The sequence below is a fragment of the Ornithorhynchus anatinus genome, chromosome 14 (assembly GCF_004115215.2).
Source record: "Ornithorhynchus anatinus isolate Pmale09 chromosome 14, mOrnAna1.pri.v4, whole genome shotgun sequence".
Classification (NCBI taxonomy): Eukaryota; Metazoa; Chordata; class Mammalia; order Monotremata; family Ornithorhynchidae; genus Ornithorhynchus; species Ornithorhynchus anatinus.
Window position 1 is genome coordinate 27,515,244 of NC_041741.1, and position 26,063 is coordinate 27,541,306.

Here is a 26,063-nt window from a genome sequence, read left to right on the forward strand (position 1 = left end):
AGTGGAAAGGGGACATTTCTACCAACTCTGCTATATTGTACTTTTCATAGTGCTCAATACAGTGCCCAGCAGATGGTAAGTGCTCAATAAATGTGATTGATTGTATTGATCATCCTTCACTGCTCTGAGGTCACAGGTGACAGAGTTTTGAGCAGAGGAAACACCAAGAGAAAGGGGTCAGAAGCAGGTGAGATGAGAGTAAGGTACAGTCACAGGGTGAACTTGGAAAGAATGAGTGTGATCTGGAAAGCAGGGGGCACAAAGAGCTGAATATAAAATGGAGGGAGATGCTGGATAGACTTTTTTATGGTATATGGTGCTTACTATGTGCCGGGCACTGTACTAAATGCTGCGTTGGATGTAAGCTAATCAAGTTGGACACAGTCCCTGTCCCACATGGGGCTCACAGTCTTAATCCCCATTTCACAGATGAGGTAGCTGAGGTACAGAGAAATGAAGTGACTTGACTAAGGTCACACAACAGACAAGTGGCAGAGCAGGAATTAGAACCCAGGGCCTTCGGACTCCCAACTTACCCGCTATCCCTCCATCTTGTCTCTCTCACCATCGACACCCTGCTTACGATCTCCTTTCTACCTGGAACTATCTCTTTCTTCATATCTGATAGACCAGTGAGTCAACCAGTGAGTCAGTCACTGATTGACTGACTCACTGGTTGACTGAGTCCGGCGATCAGAGACAACCACTCTTCCCATTTTCAAAGCCTTACTAAAAGCACACCCCTGCCAAGAAATCTTTCCTGACTGATCTCTCATCTCTGCATGCAATTCTCCATCCCTTCAGCATCACCGATTTCCCTGGGTCCATGTCCCTAAGTACTTATATACCTCCAAAGCCTTTAGGTTCATATCCTTATACTCCATTGTTTCCCCACTCTGTAATTTACTTAAAAAATGCTTCCCCTATCTATCATTTAACATCTGCCCCCCCCCCAACAAGATTGTTAATCTCTTTAAGTCAACGATCACGTCTACCAGCTCTATTGTACTACTACTAAATGATAACTATAGTATTTGTTAAGAGCTTACTAGGTGCCACAGGCACTGTACTAAGTACTGGGGTGGATACAAGCAAATTGGGTTGGACACAGTCCCTCCTGTCCCACTTGGAGTTCACAGCCTCAGTCTCTATTTTACAGACGAAGTAACTGAGGCTCAGAGAAGTTCAGTGACTTGCCCGAGGTCAAACAGACAAATGGTGAAGTGGGATTAGACCTATGACCTTTTGATTCCCAGGATCGTACTCTATCCTCTACACCATGTACTCTCCTACATGCTCAATCCAGTGCACTGCAATCCATCACTCAGTAATAATGTTGGTATGTGTTAAGCGCTTACTATGTGCCGAGCACTGTTCTAAGCGCTGGGGTGGACACAGGGGAATCAGGTTGTCCCACGTGGGGCTCACAGTCTTCATCCCCATTTTCCAGATGAGGGAACTGAGGCCCCGAGAAGTGAAGTGACTCGCCCACAGTCACCCAGCTGACGAGTGGCAGAGCGGGGATTCGAACTCATGACCGCTGCCTCCAAAGCCCAGGCTCTTTCCCCTGAGCCACGCGGATGATTACCGGGTACAGAGCACACAACGAATGCTCAATAAATACCAGTGATTCATTAATGCTACCCCATCACCCACCTCAGCCCTCAGATGGATATGTACTGATTTATTAGTTCTCAGAATAATTCCATAATTAATCATTTGTAGCTGAGCTTTTATTCTTTTTTCCTTTTGTACATTTGGCTATTTGTTACTTCTCGCCTCTCCCCTTAGATTGTAAATTCGGCAAAGGAGAGACTGTATTCTTTTCCTTTCCAAACACCGAGTGCTCAATATATGCTGTGTAGAATTCAGCAGGTGAGGGTGGAGTAGTGGAGAAACTGTTCTGTTTTGCAATGCTGGTGCTGAGCTAAAGAGCAGGTCTGTTCTAGAGTCAGAGAACATTCTAAACCACTTCTTTTCAGCTCTTAAGGGACACCATTTTCCTCCATGATTTCCTTCTCTAGCCCCGTGTAATAATAATAATAACAATGTTGGTATTTGTTAAGCGCTTACTATGTGCCGAGCACTGTTCTAAGCGCTGGGGTAGACACAGGGGAATCAGGTTGTCCCACATGGGGCTCACAGTCTTCATCCCCATTTTCCAGATGAGGGAACTGAGGCACAGAGAAGTTAAGTGACTTGCCCACAGTCACACAGCCGACAAGTGGCGGACAAATAACAGGACGAGCTTTGCCTGATACGAAGATGGTACGGGCCGCCTACAACAGCCTCATTGTTGATCTCCCTGCCTCCTGTCTCTCCCCCCTCCAGTCCATCCTTCGGATTACTGCCCGGACCATTTTTCTACAAAACCACTCAGTCCATGTTTCCCCAGGCCTCCTGAACCTCAAGCGGTTGCCCATCCACCTCCGCATCGAAGGGAAGCTCCTTTCCGTTGGCTTAAAAGCACCCAATTATCTTTCACACTCCCCAGTGGATAGGGCATGGACGTGAGAGTCAGACGGACCTGGGTTTTAATCCCGGCTTGACCGCTTTTCTGCTGTGTGACCTGGGGCAAGTCACTTCACTTCTCTGGACCTCTGTAAAATGAGGATTAAGACTGTGATCCAGAGGTGGCACAGGGACTGTGCCCAGCCCTACTTGCTTGTATCCTCCCTTAGCACTTAGTACAGTACCTGGCACAAAGTAAGAGCTTAACAAACACTACAAATATTATTATTTCCTCCCTTCTCCCTACGTTACTTCAGTGTCCAGCTTCCCGGCTAGATTCTAAACTCTTGCACCTCTACTCAACCTATTGTATTCCCCAAAGCAATTGCGTGGAACCCACCGGATGCTCAATCAATTCTACTGATTGATTGATTATAGCATTCTATAATGAAAACGAAGAAGGTTCTGACAGAAGGCTATATTACGTTAGTTATGCTACTAACGGTCTTCAGTGGCAAAGAAATGCAGGTAAAAATGGACTAAAGTGATCAACCATATTTTGGAAATTATTTTGTGATCTGCGTTATTTAGATCTACAACTACTATTTTAAAAGTCTCTCTGCTGCTTGCTCTCCCTTCTGCACTGCCTAGGTAGGAGCCTGGCTCGGTGGAAAGAGGCCGGGCTTGGGAGTCAGAGGTCATGCGTTCGAATCCCAGCTCTGCCACTTGTCAGCTGTGTGACTGTGGGCAAGTCACTTCACTTCTCTGGGCCTCAGTTCCCTCATCTGTAAAATGGGGATTAACTGTCAGTCTCCTGTGGGCCTACCTGATTACCCTGTACCTACCCCAGCGCTTAGAACAGTGCTCTGCACATAGTAAGTGCTTAACAGATACCAACATTATTACTTGGTTCTGTAGCCTTTAAGCCTTTGATATTCACCTCGGCCCCACAGCACTTAGGTAAATGTCTTTGTACCCCATCAGTTCCCCTGTCTGTAATTTATTGCAATGTCTGCCTCCCTCTCTCTAAGCTCCATGTGGGCAGGGATCTTGTCTACCAACTCTGTGTACTCTCTCAAGCATGGAGTACAGTGCTTTGCACTCCCTTCTGTGTCATCTTGACTTGCTCCCTTTATTCACGCCCCTTCCCAGCCCCTCGGCACTTATGTACATATCTGTAAATTATTTCTATTAATGTCTGTCTCCCCTTCTAGACTGTTAGCTCATTGTGGACAGGGAATGTGTCTGCTTATTGTTATACTGTATGCTCCCAAGCACTTAGTACGGTGCTCTGCACGCAATAAGTGCTCAATAAATATGGTTGACTGACTCAATAAATAGCACTGATGGATGGACGGAAATGTGAAATATGCTGAACTGGTCAAAGCACTTTAGAAAGAAACATGCAGCGATCTCATTAACTGATCCCAAAATTCCAGCAAGCACTTAACAGACACAATAGAAACTGCTCATTATAAAAAAACAACAAAACTTTTATGCATCACGAATAAGAACATTTCTCCAAATGTGCACTTTGAAGACTGAGACGGCATTCAATATCCACATTAAACAACACAAATACCATGAAGTATTTGAAGAAAGTTACATTTCAAAGATGTGAGACTACAGCTCGGTGAAAAACTGGGAATCTGAGTGTATCTCTGAGGCTTTCAAAAAAGGTGAAGCACAGGGGTCTCACAGTACAATCCCCTGGTGACCATTAAAATCGATGAGGCAGCAGACACTGTTCATTCTCCCTAACCTCAACAAGTGGAAACACAGAGCCCACCTTGGCAACAAATCTCTGCACCAATAGGCTGGATAACTAGAAGTCGATCAGACATTACCAGAGAGTCATCACGAAGATGTCCAGTGTAACCAGTCTATCAATGCTACAGTACTTACATTAGCAAATACCACTAAAAAGAAAATCCAGAAAAATTGGATGACAAAATGGAAACTGTGCATGGCTAACTATCAAAGTAAAAAGTCATCAGAAGCGATAGGTATTTCCCAATTTTGACTATGAACTAGAGGTGATCGTTTGAATGTGCATAGCTCCATTCTTCATCAAAAAATCAAAGAATTTCAACTATATTTTATTTTTATTTATTTTTATTTTATTTTCCCTTCTCCAGCTCATTGAGAGGGGAAAATTTAAAAAAGTCTACCAACTGTTTTGCATTGTACATTCCAAAGTGCTTAGTACAGTGCTCTGCACACAGGAAGCACTTAATAAATATGATTGATTGAACCCCTGGGTAGGTTGTACAGCTAATGGCATTTCCAACTGAGGCACAGAAAGGGTAAAACATTCCCACCAGAGTAAGGATCACACTTCAGACCATCAAGCTTCTTGCTTGACATTTAGAGAATTCTACTGTCCATAAAACATTTGATGATTTCGGGGCATTGAAATTAAGTGGAATTATGTTATAATAAATGGAATCATATGTTGTCAAGTGTCTGAATTTCAGATATTCTTATTAAATGTGGGTATAGTAGATTATAAATAATAAAATATCCGAGACTCTTAGGATAGTTTTAGGAGTGAAAGTTATCTTTGGAAATACAACATGGGGTGCTGCTAATATAATTTTTTAAAAATCCACTTTCTTTTTACTATAGTAATGTGAAAAAAATGAGAACGTTTCCTTCCGAATAATTAAGTACAAATGTATTAGCAAGGTAATTAAGTAGCACTCCATAAATAAACTCTGATATGAAACAATCTTAGTTCTGAAGAGAACAAACGCTGTCTGTCTTGTTGTAACAGACCAGAAGGAGCTTATCTTCAGATGCATAATTGAATTTTCCTTCATTTATCCTGCTTGTTTTTCTAGAAACCAATTTCTATGAGCTGAAAAGCTGTGGTCAAACCTATATTTTTTTGAAAGTTGGAGCTTCCAAAGTAAACAATGATTTAACAGACAACAAAAATAACAAAAGATAGGCTTCTAAACTACAATTCAGGTCTAACCACCAAGTAGGATTTCACATAACCAACTCCAGCCAGAAAAATTTTCCAAGTGGTTTATTACAGGGACACAGATCTTTGTTTTGGTCAATTTAAGGGACTAGGTCAAATCAATTTTAAGCTTGTCAGCTATCATTTAATATGGTAAAGGTCTAATTAATGGAAAATGAAAGAGTAGGTTTAAGTGCAGCCTGGTTTAAAGATTTTTGCAAAAGCATTTAAACAAAAGACTTAACAAATTTTCTGCTCTATTTGTGTGGAAATCTGAGGGGCAGTGCCCTGAGGACAGGTACTGAAGCATATCGCTGTAAAGCATGATTATTTGGTAATTTTCTGATTTATTTTCATTAGCTAATACACAGATGTAGTTTCAATTAGATCCTTAAATGTCAAGGAGATTATGAGGAATAAATAAGGAAAACAACAGACTCTAGGCCAAATTTATACACACACAATATGTACGAGTTTGTATATATCTATATGTTTATAGACAAACATACATATACATACTTATGTGTACACATATATATACACACACATAAATATATACATCTATAGCTATGAAGGTAGAGACATAAGTATGTATATTTATAATACATACATAGGCATGTATATAAATTTCTTTTCAAGTCAGGTCCACTGCAGCTTTCCCCCTTCACTCCTCACAAAAAGCAGTGAGTAAAAAAGCTGCCTAAGGCAAGGTTTATTTATGCCCCGGCAGCTTACAATGTGCTCATTCGACGCTCGATGAAACTATTATTCTTAAATTTCGGTAGAAGGCTAAATACAATAGAAGCCCTTAAATATCTAACCCGGTCAGACCCAGTGACTTTTGTGATTGGTTGTCTCCCCAGAGGGCACCAGTGCAGCTGCAGACCACCATTACTAAAGATGCGGAGACCTCTTTTAGGATTTGTCTGGGCTCTGGCAATATGAGCTACGAAGCACAAACCACCTGCTAGAAGACCAGAAACCCGTACAGATGCAATTGTTCTGCATAGAAGAAAATGCCCAAAACAGAATCATCTACTTGAGAAGCCATTTCCGGTACTTTCTGCAAAGATACCGTGTCTCTATCTTCTGAGATTTGAATTGTAATCCCATTGATGCAATTCAAGGAGGACATGATTTAACTATCCAGTTAAAAAGCAGTACTGAGTGGAAAGGTCAATTAACTACAGCACCATCAGGGTTATTGATAGACGCTCTGCAAAACCGATTCACAAATTCCTTCGGCTCCAAGCAATGAGGGAACGACCTCGACCAGCTGTGGCTTAATTGAGGATCAGTGTGGCCTAGAGGAAAGAGCAGGGGCCTGGGAATCAGAGGACCCGGGTTCTAATTTCTGCCCTCCCATCTTCCTGCTGTGAGACCTTGGGCAATCAATTAGCTTCTCTGTGCCTCAGTTACCTTATCTGTAAAATGGAGATTAAGACTGTGAGTCCCATGTGGGACAGGGATTGTGGCCAACCCGATTTGCTTCTATCTACCCCGGGCTTAGTACAGTGTCTGGCACATAGTAAACGCTTAAGAAATACGATTATGATGATGATTATTAGTGGAAAGAGAACAGAACTGGCATTAAGAGGATCTTTGTTCTAATCCCAGCTCTGCCACTTGCCTGCTGTGTGGCCTCGGCAAATCACTTAACTTCTCTGTGCCTCAGTTCTCTCATCTGCAAAATGGGATTCAATATTTGGCCTACTTAGAATGTACCACCTGATGATCTTGTATCTACCTCAGTGCTTAGTACAGTGTTTAGCACATAGTACACACTTACGTACCACAATTATTATTGTTATTATTGACGGTTCCTTGAGCTTTCAATTGGATAATCTGAAGCATCTTTGGGTGTTTTGATAAAGAAATTAATAATAATAATAATGTTGGTATTTGTGAAGCGCTCACTATGTGCCGAGCACTGTTCTAAGCGCTGGGGTAGACACAGGGGAATCAGGTTGTCCCACTTGGGGCTCACAGTCTTCATCCCCATTTTACAGATGAGGTAACTGAGGCACCGAGAAGTGAAGTGACTTGCCCAAAGTCACACAGCTGACGAGTGGCCAAGCCAGGATTCGAACCCATGATCTCTGACTCCAAAGCCTGTGCTCTTTCCACTGAGCCACACTGCTTCTCTCCTCACAACAGCTTCCACAAAAAATTTTTCCTTCTTTGATCAGCAAACAGTCTTCTCAATGTGAGCTTGGGGTAGAGAGTTAACATGGGGAGCATCTCATGTACTTCTAGTAAACGGAGTAATAAATTTTCATGTTGTTCAATGTATACGCGTGTGTATAAATAAATAAAATAAATAAATGTTGGTATTTGTTAAGCGCTTACTATGTGCAGAGCACTGTTCTAAGCGCTGGGGTAAACACAGGGGAATCAGGTTGTCCCACGTGGGGCTCACAGTCTTAATCCCCATTTTACAGATGAGGGAACTGAGGCCCAGAGAAGTTAAGTGACTTGCCCAGAGTCACACAGCCGACAAGTGGCAGAGCTGGGATTCGAACTCATGAGCCCTGACTCCAAAGCCCGTGCTCTTTCCACTGCGCCACGCTGCTTCTCAAGTCCATACTTGAGAAGAGTGAGACTATACACACATAGTCTCAAGCGCTTACTCCTAAAGTGAAATAAATGAGTTGATCTCATTGCAAGGGTTCTCGAGTCCACTAGATGTCAAAATTGGCCTTTGAGATGTGGGTCAGGATCCCAGGGCAGTAACAAGAAAGATGAGTAGCTTGCCTAACTTGCTTGCTAACATACGATCTCCCCCCATAGCCAACATTTTCCCGAGTTTCCAGATAAACCCGTCGGTCAGCCGGCCAACCAAATTTACCGAGCACTGTGTTCAGAGAACTGAACTGGGAGCTTGGGGGAGTACAATATTACAATAAGCCGACACTCCCTGACCACAACAAGTCTAAAGGGGGAAACTGTAAGATTACACCAATAAAAACATTGTTTTACAAGTCATCCTCCTCTGAGAAGTTCCCCCAAGGCGGGATCTTGATTGGTGGCACCCCCTGCCTGTTGAGCATCCCCATATCATTGCAGAAATGGGAGCGTTCGGGAGAGACAGACAGGTTTCAGGGACTAAAGGAGCTCTTTCGGTAGCCAAGCAAGAACTCTATCAGTCCAAAGCCCTTTCCATAGAAAAGGCAGAAACTATTAAGGGTGGAGGGGGAAATTAGAAGTGACCAAGAGCCTTGGCACATTTGCTGCCATTTGTTCTAGACCAGAAATCAGCTTCTTCCCAAGAGCCATGGAGGTGGAGAGACGGAGAAATGGTTCTGGGTCTGGGTGGTGAAGGGTCAGGGGGCTAAGGAGGAGAGAAGAAATAAATCCCCTAGGCTATGAAGGGGGGCACCACTCTGAACACCCGACCCCCACCTATAATAATAATAATAATGGTATTTGTTAAGTGCTTACTATGTGCCAAGCACTGTTCTAAGCACTGGGGTAGACACAGAGTAATGAGGTTGTCCCACATGGGACTCACAGTCTTAATCCCCTCATCTGTAAAATGGGAACTGAGGCACAGAGAAGTTAAATGGCTTGCCCAAGGTCACACAGCCGACAGGAGGCAGAGCTGGGATTAGAACCGACGTCCTCTGACTCCCAGGCCCATGCTCTTTCCACTAAGCCATGCTGCTTCTGGCTTGTGTCTGGAGTCCCACCCTGCCTCCTGCCCATTCATTCAATCACATTTATTGAGCACTTACTGTGTGCAGAGCACTGCGCTAACACCTTGGGAGAGTACAATATAACAATAAGTAGACCCGTTTCCTGTCCACAATGAGTTGAGTCGCCCTTTCTGCCCACGCTCTTCTCTGGGGGCACTGAATCCTCTAATTTGCTTGGGAAAGGGTATAGTCATCCAGATCAAGTGACTCAAAGACACCAGTCTTCAAGGAATTCATCTTATGAGAGTCGCTGTCCAAAAAGTCACATTGACTTCGGGGTACACCCAGGGCTGCATCCTAAAACTGCAACCTTAATGCTTGCAGAATGCAGTCCGAGATGCAGTCAAAATGCAGTCAAAATGGAAAGGACCAGAGAGGTTCAGTAGTCCTAAGAAATGCTCTAGTCTTAAAGTGGAACCTATAGATGGAGATGGGGTTCCAAGGCAGAACAAAGGAAAAGAATGGAGGAAAAAATCTGTAGTATTAAAGAAAAAAAAATGCAGTGGATCAAAATTGCCTTCAAATACAGCAAAGTAGACTGTGGAAAGAAAGGTCATGGATTACAGCAGTGAAATTTTTTACCATGACTTAAATTATTTCAATATCAATTCCTGGCAAAGAAAAATATCCACTTTTAATACAGGTCTTTAAGGGTATAAAAAATAAAAGGAGACTATTTTAAATAAAATGAAATATTCAAGTACATTTAAAGTGCATTTTAGACCTCTTTATATGGCATAGAGTGATAATTAACCCTCATTAAAGAAACCTATTTCAGAAATAAGTTGAATTTATTATTCTATTTCCTGAGCAATTTAATCACCCAAGATCTTTTTCTTCTCTCTAAAAATATAGTAACAGAGTTTGAAGGCTAAACTATTACTCTTGTCTTTCCTGAATTTTTAATATATGCAATTAAGCTGCATAATAATACCTTGAATGTATATTGTGCCTTTCTTTTGAGGCTTTCAAAATGCGACACATATAATTATCTCATTTACCATCACAATATCCCATTGAAATAGGGCTAGATATTTTATAGATGAAGAAACTGAGGACAGCTAATTTGACTGATTGATATCGCAAAGACTTAGTGTCAGATGTGCTTCTACTGGAAAATGTTTAACTATAAGCCTTTAAACTGGTTTTTTTTTCCAAGTCCCAGTTTGCTCAATGAATGATTCTCCGGATCATTCTTAACAGAGCTTGGAACATAGTAAGAGCTTAACGAATACCACAGTTGGAACTGAACTAAGCACTGGGGTAAATATGAGGCAGTTAGGTCAGGCACACTCCCCCTCCCACACGACACCCACAGTCTAAGGGAGAAGGAGAACAGGTATTGAATCCCGATGAAGTTAAGCTGAACACGCTTTTTATGCAAAGTGCAAACTGCACTTAACTTCTCTGTGCCTCAGTTTCTCAGATTAAATGACTGTTCTCCCTTCAACTTAGATTGTAAACTCCAAGTGGGACCAGGACTGTGAACAACCTTATCAATTTGTACTTAGCCCAGTGTTGAGAAACTATGTTTGACATAAAGAGCTTAACAAATATAATGATGATAACAATAATGAAGGGGAAGGCAGTGAGGATGTGGGGAAGGGGTCAGCAGTGAGACCAATGATATCAAGGAAAAATAAATAGGTTGTCATTAGAGGAGAAGTACGCGGGTTTGGTCGTAGTAGGAGAACAGGGAGGTAAGGTAGGAGGGGGCCAGTTGATCGCATGCCAATGGTAAAAAGTTTCTGTTTGACACAGAGATGGATTAGCAACCACAGGTGGTTTTTGAGGAGTGGGAGATAGGGACTGAAGGGTTTTTTTTCATTACGACTGATAATTTGATGCATTCACTTCAGACACTGCACAAACTAATCCTCAACCCTCTGTTTGACGAAGCCCAGATGGAGCCTGTCCAGCTGAAGTTTGAAATCTACTCAGCCGGCATTCGTCTGCCGTGTGACCTCTGGCAAGTCACTTAACATCTCTGGGTCTGTTACCTCATCTGTATATCAGTGATATTCAATGAGCACTTACTTTGTTCAGAGCACTGTACCAAGTGCTTCAGAGAGTACAATATAACAGTGTAACAGATACATTACCGGCCCATAATGAGGTTACGGTCTAGAGAGGGGATTGAGACTGTGAGCCTTATGTGAGAAAGGGACTGTGCCCGACCTGATCATCTTGTATCTATCCCAGTGCTTAGTACAATGACAGATACATAGTAAACACTAAACAAATACCATTAAAAAAAAATAAACGAGTCTGGTTCCCAGATTCCATCGCTTAGAAAAATCCTTGAATGGGAAAGAAATCTGAGTCTCTCTCCCTTAGAGTGATATCCTAGGCCATTGACGCTCACAGAACCAGGGACTCAGCATTCTGATTTTCCCCCTTCATCCGATTTGAAAGATGGGTCTAACCTGGCAGAGAAGCCCAGCTGTGAATTTCAACTGGAGGTTCAATATGTGATGATTTTGGGTATTAGGCAAATTTTGTCATGTTGATTGTGACGGCTGGTTATTAGATTTTTCAAATGTGCTAATCTGTCAGAGATTGACAACTGACAAGATCCTACAAGCTTTACTGCTTCTCTCTCTCTCTCTGATTTCATTATCAAATGATCCCTTTATCCTCTTCAGTCCTCCTACTACACTAACCTCTATTGTCCTCTGCTTGGAGGTTTTGCGCAGAGGGGTGGGTGGCCATAGGAGCTATGGGAAAGTGGGCGACGGGAAGATAAAAGATGTTTACTAAGCACGGTCTTCGGGGATCACCAGAGGGGGCCCAATACGAGTGTTATGCAGGGACTTGAACCTTTCCAGTTACTTTTTATTTTTTATCAGAAAGATAAAGCTTGTCTTTCAGTGCCACAAGAAATAAGCATCCCTTATTCAGAACAATAATAATAATAATGATGGTATTTGTTAAGCATTTACCATGTGCCAAGCACTGTTCTAAGCGCTGGGATAGATACAAGGTAATCAAGTTGTCCCATGGGGGACTTACAATCTTAATCCCCATTTTACAGATGAGGTAACTGAGGCACAGAGAAGTTAAGTGGCTTGCCCAAGGTCAAACGGCAGACAAGTGGAGGAGTCCGCATTAGAACCCACAACCTCTGACACCCAAGCCCGTGCTCTTCCCACTAAGCCACGCTGCTTCGGAATAACTAAACAGCACAGTGGTGTAAAATTAATGAAATAACTGTTGAAAATGTCACTTTATGAATCAAGACTACTAGTAAAGATAAAATCGGTCTGGTGAATTATCAGTGGAAGACCTTAAAGAAAGTCCAGGCTATTTATAGTAGGGCTCCAAAGCAAGCTTGGATTTTTTTTTTTCTTTTAAAGAAACAAAATTACAAACTGCAGCACAGGCACTTTGGAGGATCAATGACACTTGGCAGGAGACCAAAATTGATTCCAAGCCAAAGAAACAACAGAACAGTATTGCTGCTGTCTTGAAGGGAAGGAGAATAATGAAAAGATAATAGAGGCATATGGGTGATGTGGAGAAATGCAATCAGCTCAGGCTAATTACTAGCCCGAAGCACGTGCGAGGGCGAGGAGGCGAAGGAGAGGTAGTTAAAATGGAGCAGACATTTGTGGAGTCTGAAGGGAACCGTTCCGTGTACCCATCCGGAGTCGCAAAACACGCACGATTCCTCCCGGGAGCATTGGCGGGAGCAGTTCCAGTAACACCTGGGGATAAGGGGGTGCTCAGAAACCCCCTTAATCCACCTAAGAGAAATCTCTCAGCTTCTCCCTGTCACCATGGCCAGGTTCATTTTCCTCCAGGCAGTTCTTCTGGCAATGACATCATAATGCAGAGGGAGGCCAGGGGCTCTTTAAGAGCACAGCCGCTAGAAAGACCTAATAACATGTCAGCTATAAACTTTCGGGAGCCCGTCTGTGGAAAACAAGTCCCAAACTCACTGGAAAGATGAAAATCTAAAGGAAGGCCCAATTCGAACAGCTATTTCCTGGAACTATGAAGTCAGTCGAGAACAAGTGTGGTATCAACGTGATTAGAAAGGCAGTGAGAGAGGATTACTTGCGGCAAAGGAGAAACTCCTTGCTGTTCATGCGACTCCATCGTATTTTCTCTATTTTCCTAGGTGCGTGTTTAGATAGAAATACATTATAATGAATAGGGAAAGGAAAGCCAATCTTTGACTAGCCTTTCTAGAAACTACATCTGACACTGACACAAGAATTACTGTGAATCCTAGAATCCTCTGAGTCTGAAATAATTAGCCAGGAATACGGGCAGCTTCAAGAAAGGATGGATGGAAGCAGAAGCTTCCATATTTAATTACTGACATTCATTCATTCGATGGCATTTGAATGATTATTCAGTATTTGACTAGACTGTAAGCCCGTCAATGGGCAGGGACTGTATCTGTTGCCGATCTGTACATCCCAAGCGCTTAGTGCTCTGCACATACTAAGTGCTCAATAAATACTATCGAATGAATTGACATAAATATTGGACACGGTGTGGATCCATAAGGTAAAGGTCGAGAGAACTCGTCATACCTGGATATATCTAAGAATATGCCCCATTTAGCTTCCACACCCAAACTACCTTTAAGTGATAACCAATTTGAAGCCCTCAAGAACATCCTTTCTACTGAACTCAACTCACTTGCTCCCCTATCCCTCTGTCAGTGTTGTACGACTTTGAGCCCATTGTCGGGCAGGGATTGTCTCTATCTTTGGCCGAATTGTACATTCCAAGCATTTAGTACAGTGCCCTGCACACAGTAAGCGCTCAATAAATACGATTGAATGAACTCACAGCCTTGGATCAACTCCACAGTCTGCTTTCTTCACTCCAGTGCGCGAGCCACAAAACGGTGCTGCTGGTAGAAATCTAGATAGCAGGTCGACCTCGTCCATTTCAAGTCTGTCCTTGCATGCTTTAACTCTGCCCACTCCTCTGCCCGGCAAAATCATTTCTCCATCCTCATTGACATCCATGCCAATTGTTCCAGATGTTTAACTCCCTCCTCAAACCCCTTGTCCTCGACCTCCCCAACTCCTGCCCCTAATGATGTGGCCATGTACCTTATCGAAAAAATTGAAACGATCAGGCACGATCTCTTTAAAATCTCCCCTGCTCCTCTCCAGTCCCTCCCTTCTCCTGCCCCTTTTTCAACTCTCCCATCTTTCCCAAAGGAATCTCAAGAGGAGCTCTACTGCCTTCTCTCGAAATCCCCCATCCACCTGTGCATCCAACACCATCCTGTCACACCTTGTCAAAACACTTGCCCTCTCCCTTTTTCCCTCCCAAACAGCCATTTTCAACCATTCACTGTCCAATGGCTTCTTCTCCACTGCTTTCAAACATGCCCATGTCTCGTCTATCCTAAAAGAAAACCCTCTCCCTTGACCCCACGGCTCCCTTCAGTGATTTTCTAAAGAACCATTCTCGAAAGCTTTTAACTGCCAGTTTATGGATAGTATTCTTCACTGCACAGTGACCATGTTTTATAGCATCTTTGAATGCCAGCCCGTCCATGCCCCGGCTTCATGATGAATGACATCTAGCTATTCAGGAAAAGTACTATCTTCCCTTTCAATTAAAAAGTGCAGAGATGGAGATATGACCACTTTTTTCTTCTGGTATTTTTAAGCACTTACTATGTGCCAGGCATTATACAAAGTGTTGGAGTAGATATCAATCATCATCAATGAAACAGCATAGTGGATAGGGCACCGGCCTGGGAGTCGGAAGGTCATGGCTTCTAATCTCAGCTCCGCCATTTGTCTGCTGTGTGACTTGGGCAAGTCACTTCATTTCTCTGTGCCTCAGGTCCCTCATCTGTAAAATGAGGATTGAGACTGAGTCCCATGTGGAACAGGGATTGTCTCCAACCCAATTTGCTTGTATCCACCCCAGCGCTTAGTACAGTGCCTGGCACATAGCGCTTAACAAATACCGCAATTGATATTATTAAAATGGGGATAAAGATTGTCAGCCTCGTGTGGGACAGGGACTATGTCCAACCTGATTATTTACATCTATCCCAGTGCTTAGAACAGTGTAAGTGCTTAACGGATACCCTAAAAAATGGTGTTTACTGTGCACTCATAATGAGCGGAGCGCTGTGCTAAGCATTTGGGAGAGTAGACTACAACAGATCCTCTTTCTCCAAGGCCCATGCTCTTTCCACTAGGCCACTTCCCTCGGAATCCTATTAGTCTGAAATCCCCCAAATCTTCTACTATTTAAACTAGTTACAGTTGGACTATTTCCAATGGAAAAACTCATCACAGCCCCTCTGCTGTACTTGAAGAGCAAACTTTTCCTCCATGGGTCTGGCTCCCAATCCTTCAATCATTACACTGTTGTTCTTTTTTGGACCCTCTCCTAATTCTCCATATGATGCTTTATTTTGGGATGCAAACCTGAGGCCCCTACTCTAATAAAGACCAAACCGATACTGAGTGGAGACAGAATGTTACCACTTTAGAGATGGAACCGCCTGACAGACCTATGACAATAACATCTTACTCTGAACTTTTTTCATATATGAAAACATATTTTTAAAGAGCATCAGATCATCCTGTGACTTCTTCAAAAGAGGCTTCTTAGCTTAGAAATAGCATGCGGAATAAATGTCCAGATGGTTACTAAGGCAACAGATTTTTTAGAAAAAATAAAAGGTAAAAACATTCTAAATGGTGAACATCTGAGGTCTGGGGTAAGACATGCAACATGTTTTTCAAACCTAACGCAATCTTTCTGTTTCCAAAATGAATATGTGTGTATTTAAGAGGTGGGGTGTGTGTGTGTGTGTGTGTGTGTGTGTGTACATGTGCATATATGTGTAGGCTTCATATTTTTGTATGCTGTGATGGTCAATTATATATAGGTCTCTTCAACCTCACTCACAATAAGTAGGGTCTCAGCATCACTGGCATAATTTCTGAAAGGGAAGAACAGACGTGTTGGGGTTCATGTGTGTGTCTGTGTCTGTGTGTTGTCGGGGGTATATCCCCGTTGAGCAGCTTGGGTTGAAGCTCCTTCCAGGTTTCACCAGCCATTTGTTGGGTGGCTTCTGTTCAGTGTTCCTGACACTGTCCAGGACCACCTGGGTGACTCTTCAATAAATGTAACTCAACCAGAATAATAATTACAATAATAATAATCGTTATGATGGTATTTAAGTGCTTACTATGTGCCAAGGACTGTTCTAAGCACTGGGGTCTATACAAGATAATCAGGTTGGACCCAATCCCGGTCTCACGTGGAGCTGATGGTCTTAATCTCCATTTTACAGATGAGGTAACTGAGGCATGGAGAAGTGAAGTGACTTCCCCAAGGTCACACAGCAAACAAGTGGCGGAGTCGGAATTAGAACGCAGGTCCTTCTGTCTCTCAGGTCTGGGGTCTCTCCAGTAGGGCACACTGATGAGCAGCCCGTGCTGAACATCTGAAGCCTCACCTCGCAAATAAGTTGGAAGACCATAGGCAGTTTTCTAACTTCCCACCAAACTATTTGGGAGCAGGGGGAACTATCATATTTTGGGTAGCCAGATAGAGAAAGGACGAGATCTACCCACAATATCTCGGCTAAGCATAAGTTACGGCTGTAATATCGTTCATTCATTCGTCTGATCGTATTTATTGAGCACTTACTCTGTGCGGATCAATGTACTAATCGCTTGGGAGAGTACAACAGACACATTTTCTGCCCACAGTGAGCTTACAGTCTAGAGACGAGCTTACAGGCCAAAATCCCAAGTTGATCCCCAACTTTGGACATTGCTTTCTTTACAGAATGAGAGCTTACTAAAGAGAACCCCGGCGCCATCAAATCAGAGCTTCCGAGAGACAACCTAATTCTGGGAAGTAAAAAAGTTTGCAGGTGAAAAATATTCCGGGAAAAATATCAACAGAGACCAAGGAAGCAGCTACTCATGTGAGAATAAACATCTCGTTTCACTAAGTGACTACTGATCTACTTTTTTCTTAAAATTAAACTCAGCTAACCTAGGCTAATAATAATGTTGGTATTTGTTAAGCGCTTCCTATGTGCAGAGCACTGTTCTAAGCGCTGGGGTAGATACAGGGTCATCAGGTGGTCCCACATGAGGCTCACAGTCTTAATCCCCATTTTACAGATGAGGGAACTGTGGCACAGAGAAGTGAAGTGACTCGCCCACAGTCACACAGATGACAAGCGGCAGAGCCAGTATTCGAACCCATGACCTCTGACTCCAAAGCCCTGGCTCTTTCCACTGAGCCACACTGCTTCCTCTTCCCCAATTCCTGGATGCATCTGAGACTCTCAAATAATAGAAGCCATCGATAATAATTAATAATTGTGGTATTTGTTAAGTATTTACTATGCACCAGGCACTGAACAAAGCACTGGGCTAGATTCAAGTTAATAGGGTTGGACACAGTCCAAGTCCTACATGAGGCTCAGAGTCTTCATCCCCATTTCACAGGTGTGGTAATTGAGGCACAGGGAAGTCAAGTGACTTGCCCCAGATCACACAGCAGACAAGTGGTGGAGCCGGGATTAGAACCCAGAGCCTTCTGATTCCAGGCTCTGAAGCCAAAAGTGAGGAGTTTTTGCTTCACGCGAAGGTTGAAAGGTAACCACTGGAGATTTTTGAGGAGGGGAGTGACATGCCCAGAGCGTTTCTGTAGAGATTTCAGTGCAACAGAGTTGGTAGACAAGTTCCCCGTCCAGGAAGAAATCATGGTTGTGGAACCGCCACAGATATTCATATAAATAAATCACGGATATGTATATAAATGCTGTGGGGCCGAGGGTGGAATGATGAACCTCCACCCATCTGAAGGCTGAAAATATCATGAAGAATTGCTGGTCGGCTAGTGCTCCTCAGATTCTCTGGCCCTTGCGGAGTTTTGTTGCCCCTGAGGCAATGGATGCAACACAGGAGTAGGCGGGCAGGAGTGAAGCACATAGAGAATCACTTGGAGAAGCAGTGTGGCGTAGGGGACAAGAGCACGGGCTTGGGAGTCAGAAGGACCTGGGTTCTAATCCCTGCTCCGCCACGTGTCTGCTCGATGACCTCGGGCCAGTCACCTCACTCCTTTGGGCCTCAGTTACCTCAACTGTAAAATGGGGGATTCGGTGTGTGAGCCCCCTGTGGGACAGAGACCGAATCCAACCTGATGAACCGGTATCTACTCCAGTGCTTAGAACAGTGCTTGGCGCATGGTAAGCCCTAAACAAATCCCATAATTATTATTATTGTTCAGGACATGCAAGAATTTTACATGTCAAACCCATTTACGCCCAAAGTGACTGCAGCCTGTGCCAGTCCTGAGCCACCGTGCTGTACATCAGCAGGAGAGCCACCTAATAATAACTGTGATATTCGTTAAGCACTTACTGTGTGCCAGGCACTGTACTGAGCACCGGGGTGGATACAAACCCATCAGTTTGGACACAGTCCCAATCCCACACGGGGCTCACAGTCTCATTCACCATTTACAGATGAGGTCACTGAGGCACTGAGAAGTAAAGTGACTTGCCCAAGGTCACAGGGCAGACAAGCGGGGGAGCTGGGATTAGAACCCATGACCTTCTGACTCCCAGGCCCTATCCAGTACATCGTGCTGCTTCTCAGCTACTCTCAGCTTTCCTGCTGAAACCCCTTCACCCTTAATGGCGTGGTCCCTACGTCCTGCCGTTTTATCCCCACACCACAGCGAGGTGTGGAAAGGACTCTGAGAGGCTAAATCCTCAGGGACCGCACACATCCATCACGATGGAACACACGGCTAAGCCATGCCAGGAAAGATGGAGCCATTTTTAGCTTTCTAGCAATTACAACCTAAGCCTTCTCTGCCACACAAAAGCCAACTTCCGAGCAGCCCGCCACCTCGAAAGAAATTAACTAGAAATGATTTCCACGGACCAAATGCGACCAAATTCTACCTGACTCATCCGGATTAACATCTGGAGCGGTTCTTGGAAGTATTATCACTGCTTCCTAGGCATTTTTGATAAGGGAACTATACGCTCTTCACCGTATTTGGTGCTGCACTCTTGATGACATCCTTGTGTTGGAGAATATAAAGAAGGTGCAAAGGAGTTCTTGAATTTAATTGCTGGATATGGCTACGGTTCTTGGGGAGAAATGCTAAGTATTATCATTCATTCACCAGTTGTGAAGGTGAACATATTTAATCACTCTAAGGGAAAGAAAAAATTCTACTCAAATGGATCTGTAATTTTAGCCAGATTAGTAATCCAGAATGAGCTAACTGATATCTAGAGAAATGTTAACAAAGGATATAGGAATACAGCCTTAGGTGCAGATTCTTTCCTGAAACCAGTTTTTGAGCAATGCAAGTTCAGTGATACTGATAGAAAAGATTTTCCAGAAAACTATTTTCTGGATTTGCAGGTGAATAAAATTGAACCTGTTTTCCATGATTAATGCTTTTCCTGTTAGTCTTTTCTTTCATCTGCATAGGAGAAATGGGACAGATAATAGGCTCAGAGTCAAAGACAGTGTAAGAAGACTCGCTCTCAAGATTCCCCTTTAGACTTTTCAAAGTTTGATCTGGGCTTCAGATATTTTTCCTTCCATCATCATCATCATCATCAGTATTTGAGCACCCACTGGATGCCCTGCACTATGGGAAGCTGCGTGGCTTAGTGGATCAAGCACGGGCCTGGGAGTCAGAAGGACCCCGGGTTCTGATCCCAGCTCCGCCACGTCTGCCCTGTGACCTCGGGCAAGTCACTTCACTTCTCTGTGCCTCAGTGACTTCATCTGTAAAATGGGGTTTGAGACTGCTAGCCCCATGTGGTTCAGGGACTGAGTCCAACCTGATTGGCTTGCATCCAACCCAGTGCTAAGTACGGTGCCCGGAACATAGTAAGCACTTAAATACCACAATTATTATTATTATTATTACGACCTTGGGAAAGGGCAATACAGAGTTGGTAAACATGTTCCCTGCCCCTACTGAGCTTGCGGCCTAGAGACTGACCTAGTAAATGACTCAGACTATCACAGAAGTGGAAGCGGTCGATCCTGAGGGAAGGGATCATCTTAAGGGAGGCTGACATTTAGTTTTACTATGAAAGAGATCACACACCGGTAGATCCAGAAAGCAATTCCATCAAGGGCTTTGTGGGATAGAAAAACCGGTACTAGCATCGACTTTCCAATCAGTAAGGTTTGAGCAGCACTGGGATTTCAGGAAGAACGCTTGCACTCCCAGACGCTCCTCGCCCCTTCATCCTCATTCTCCCCCCTGCCTCTCACACTCCAACGGGGTCGTTGTGAAATTAGGTAAAGCTGAGCCATTGTGGACAATGAACCTCACTGGAGGAATAAAGAGGGATATCACTCTCTCCCCAAACCCCTGAATGAGGGGTTCAGTTAGCCCGCCATGCTTCTGGTACAAAACTTTCATGCAAAGCCATCAGAGAGGGCAGAGCTGGAGCCAGCTAGGAGTGGAAGCTAACAGTCAAGCTTGTTCAGAAAATCTCCAGCTGGTTAAACCTTATTCAGCTCCTGTACAGTTTTGAAAAACTCAAATAATCTTTGTAAATTAACTGGCACTACTATGCCTACTTCTCAGAACTACAATCACTTAACGGTGCTATTTATTAAGTGTTTTCAATATGTCAGCCACTGTACTAAGTTTTGGGGTAATCTGTAAGCTCACTGTGAGCAGGGAACGCTTCTATAAGCTCTTCTGTGTTGTACTCTCCCAAGCGCTCAGTACAGTGTTCTGCACACAGTAAGTGCTCAGTCAATTGACTGAGGTAAATACACTATAATCAGATTGGACAGAGACCCTGTCCCACATGGGGCTTACCGTCTAATAATGTTGGTATTTGTTAAGCGCTTACTATGTGCAGAGCACTGTTCTAAGCGCTGGGGGAGATACAGGGTCATCAGGTTGTCCCGCGTGAGGCTCACAGTCTTCATCCCCATTTTCCAGATGAGGTAACTGAGGCCCAGAGAAGTTAAGTGACTTGCCCACAGTCACACAGCTGACGAGTGGCAGAGCCGGGACTCCTGACTCCGAAGCCCAGGCTCTTTCCACTGAGCCACGCTGCTTCCCCTCCTACTTCTAAGTAGGAGGGAGTAATATTTAACCCCTATTTTACAGATGGGGTAACTGAAGCAAAGATGAGTTCAGCTTCTTGACCAAGGTCACACAGCGGGCAATTGGCAGAGCTGGAATTCGAGCCCAGGTCTTCTGAATCCCAGGCCTGTACTCTTTCCATTAAGCCATACTCCTTCCCATGAATTCTGTTTATCTCTCCACAAATTCCTGAAGAAACTTCATCTACCAAAGTAGACGGTATATATATCACCCTAAATGAACAATTGGCACCATCAGTATTCATGGAGTGCCTATTGATCACCGTATCCGGCACTTGAGACTAAATGAAACAAATTACAGATACAAAATCAAACATCTTTTCAATGGAAAAAAAGAAGACACCAAAGAAATTGGACGCATGAATGTAGAGTCAATGGTTATTTCAGTCATCTCATTTTGTTGCAAAATTTGATGCCAAAAAACATTGGCTTTTGTCTTTTAATTTTATCACTTTTGGCCTTTCTCCTTTCAACTTTAAGCCTTTCGACTGTATTTATTGAAGCAGTTTATAAAGTGTTCTTTGTGAAGTGTAAAGTAGGTCATTGAAGGCTGTATCCAGAGAAACAATAAACAGCAAACTGTTCTTACAAATCTCTGGTATCAAGGAGAAAAAGAGAATATCAAACAAAAGTGGACCAAAACCCAGAAAGTCCTCTGCTACATCCTTAATAAACCAAAAGTAAACGAATCCTTTACTTTTAGGCAATTGATCAAGTTAGCAAAAGCTGAAGTCTAGTGTTGAAAAGCTCCTGAATTCATTTTAAGGAAAAAAATGAGAAGACAAATAATAATAAAATCATAAAAACTGTGGTATTTAAGTGATTTCTAGGTGCTAGGCATTATCATAGTCTCTATTCCACTTTGCAGCTCACAATGTAGGTAGGAGGGAGAACAGGTATTCAGGCCCTATTCAACAGATCGGGAAATTAAGGCACAAGTAAGTTAAAGTGACTTCTAAGGTCACACAGCTGGTGAGCAGCAGGGCCTAGTGGATAAAGCACAGGCCTGGGAGTCCGAGGACCTGGGTTTCAATCCTGTTTCTGCCCCTTGTCTCTTCTGTGACTTTGGACAAGTCATTTAAATTTTCCGTGCCTCAGTTTCCTCATCTGTAAATTGGGAATTAAGACTGGGAGCCCCATTTGCGACATGGACTGTGTTCAACCTGATATACCTCAGTGCTTAGTACAGTGCCTGACACGTAGTAAATGCTGACAAATACCATTAAAAACATGGCAAAACAGGATTAGAACCCAGATCCTCTGCCTGTTCCACTAGGCCATGGTGCTGACATCACAAACTGTTGGCAACCTCAGCCAAGCTGTACCCAACACCAGCATCCTCTATTTTTCTCGAGCTCACATCCTGGCATTACCCTTGACTCTCTCTTTCAACTGTCCTTAACGTTTGTTAAAATATTTGTACAAGAGTTGGTAGACATTATCCCCGCCCCCAAAGATCTTAAATCTGCAGGCAGAGACAGATATTAAAATAGATTAAGTATGGGAAAAAGAGTAGAGTCTCCGGGATCCAGAAGTCAGGACTTGTGCCCCGCCTGGAACCCGCTCTTTAAATGAAGGCTTGGAGTTGTAGGCCGGGAAAATGGTTTCTCTGAACGAAACAGAGCTAGACACCTCCACCGCATCTAAAGCCACTCATTAGTTATTCCCAAGAATGGAAAGATTGGGAGAATTTACTATAGGAAAAATGACTGCCTAAGAATTGACAACATTTGTTTAACAAAGGAATGTCCCATTATTTGAAGCAATCGTATTTATTGAGTGCTTACTGTCTGCAGAGCATTGTACTAAGTGCTCGGGAGAGTACAATTACTCTCCCAGCCTTCATAGCCTTATTGACGGCACATCTCCGCGGCGATGCCTTCCCTAAACCTCCTTTTCCTCTTCTGCCACTCCCTTCTGCATTGCCTTGACTTGTGGCCTTTATTCATCCCCCTTTCCAGCCCTACAGCACTTAGGTACATACCTGTCATTCCTTTATTTATATTAATGTCCGTTCTTCCCTCCAGACTGTACGCGGCTGTGAATCTGCCATTACCCAGATTCAGTTTTAAAAGACCTCCTTTAATATCCCAAGAAGGGAGACCACTTAGTCGCTGCTATTCTGTTTATTGTTATATTGTACTCTCCCAAGGGCTTAGTACAGTGCTTTGTACACAGCGAGCACTCAATAAGTGATTGAATGAATACAAAGTAACAGTTGGAGGACATGTTCCCTGCCTACAAGGAGTTTACAGTCTAGAGGTTGAAGCTTTATTCACCTATTACTATTGCAAATATTTACTTTTAGTTATTAGCATTGTTAATATTTGAAAAATCTCAAAATAAGCTTCTACTCAAGAATAATTCACCTCTTTCTAGACATAGTTATTATTATTGTCAGTATTAATAATGATAATGAAATAATGGTATTTTTAAATGCTTACATGACAATCACTGCATCAAATGCTGGAATAGACACAAGATAACCCAGTCAGACAAAATCCCTGTCCCACATGGGGCTCAAAGTTTAATTAGAAGGCAGATTAGGTACTGAGTCCCCATTTTAGAGATGAGTTAACTGAGGCACAGAGAAGTTAAGTGATCTGTCCAAGGTCACACAGCAAACAGGTGGCAGAGCTGGGGTTAGAACCCAGGTCCTGTCTCCCAGGCCCATGCTCTTTCCACTAGGCTACAAGGCTTCCTACACATCTTTGACTTTCAGAATTTTATGCTTTCAACATGCAACTCACATTTCCATTCAATTAAACATAGATAAGTGGACGCATAAGGACATATCTCAAAATCAATGGTCCAATTTCAGATCAGTGTTAAAATCTAAATATAAGAAAAAAGTGTGTAAAGTGGAAATATTGGTTCAAATTCTTCTTCTCTGCTGAAGAACACAGCTACTTTGTGCATCACAATGGGAAAATTAGAAATCTCCAAATGTCACCATCAAAGTCTGCCAAAATTGTTTATCATGTCCTTTTTGAAAAAGAAGAAATTGATTTTGACTAGCTTAAAATACCTTGTAAATTTTTTCCAAGAACGTACTTCCCCCAAATTGCTTACTCCATCAACAAAAGGCCTAAAATGAAATGAAACATATGCCTTCAGGATCTTTAAATTGATAAAACCATTACCCAGATTCAGTTTTAAAAGACCTCCTTTAATATCCCAAGAAGAGAGACCACTTAGTCGCTGCTGGTCTGGAAGGAAAAATGGACCACCTGCATTCTTCATATAGAAAATAGAGTTCATGTCTCCGGAATCTTCCAAGGAGCATCGAGGCACTCCGCCTACTTAGCTTTTTGTTGTCAGAGGGGTGCACGACTTGAGTCGTCACCTCAGATATGAATTTTATGTATCTGTGAGCGGTCACCACGTTCTAGGCACTGTACTAAGCACTGAGGTAAATACAAGCTAATCAGATTGTATCTACCAAGGTCACACAACATACAGGTGGTCGAGTCGGCATTAGAACCCAGGTCTTTTGACTCCCAGGCCCCTGCTCTTTCCACTCGGCTAAACTGCATCCCCATCAGGATTCCCGACTCCTTAAGTACACACGGGCTTGGTCCAGTGCCGGAAGGCAGTGATAGCGTGGACCCGAAGATGATTCATTCCTTCACTCAATCGTATTGAGTGCTTACTGTGTGCAGAGCACTGTACTAAGCGCTTGGAAAGTATAATTCGGTATCCCAGCTCTGCCGCTTGGCAGCTGTGTGACGGTGGGCGAGTCACTTAACATCTCTGTGCCTCAGTTACCTCATCTGTAAAATGGGGATGAAGACTGTGAGCCCCACGTGGGACAACCTGATGACCCTGTATCTCCCCCAGCGCTTAGAACAGTGCTCTGCACAGAGTAAGCGCTTAACAAATACCAACATTATTATTATTATTAACAGATGGAGACAATCCCTACCCAACAACGGGCTGCATCGAGCCGAGGTGCATATTCCGGTATTTGTTCAGTATCTTCTATGTAACAACCACTGTTTTAAGCAGTGGAGTAGATAAAAAGGTAATCAGGTTGTCTCACGTGGGGCTCACAGTCTTAATCCCTATTTTACAGATGGGGTAACTGAGGCACAAGGAAGTGTCTTGCCCAGTGTCACACAGCAGACAAGTGGCAGAGCCGGGATTAGAACCCACATCCGCCGACTCCCAAGCCTGTGCTCTTCCCACTAAGCCACGCTGCTTCTCATTATTACTATGAAACTGAATCCACAACAGCAAAGGGAGGACATGACCCCACCTGTGGAAATTACAGAGGGCATTTGAGTTCCCACTGTGCTCCGTAATTGTACATAGGGATAGGATCCGCTCCTCCTTTTGGCCGATTTCAACGAGAATAAACACAGACCCGTTGCTGGAGGTGGACCGTTTTAAGAGAAGCAGTGTGGCTCAGTGGAAAGAGCACGGGCTTGGGAGTCAGAGGTCATTGGTTCAAATCCTGGCTCCGCCACTTGTCAGCTGTGTGACTGGGGGCAAGTCACTTAACTTCTCTGTGCCTCAGTTACCTCATCTGTAAAATGGGGATTAAGACTGTGAGCCCCACGTGGGACAAGTGATTACCCTGTATCTACCCCAGCGCTTAGAACAGTGCTCTGCACATAGTAAGCGCTTAACAAATACCAACATTATTATTATTACACCGACTGGTGGCCTAATGCAAATTCCATCCATTAGACTGTGAAATCCTCAAGTGCTGGAATCATGTCTACCTTCTCTACTGAAAAATACTCTTTCAAGCGCTTAGTAGAGTGCTCTGAACAACGTTAAGTATTGTGGCCTAGTGGAAAGAGGATGTGCTTGGGA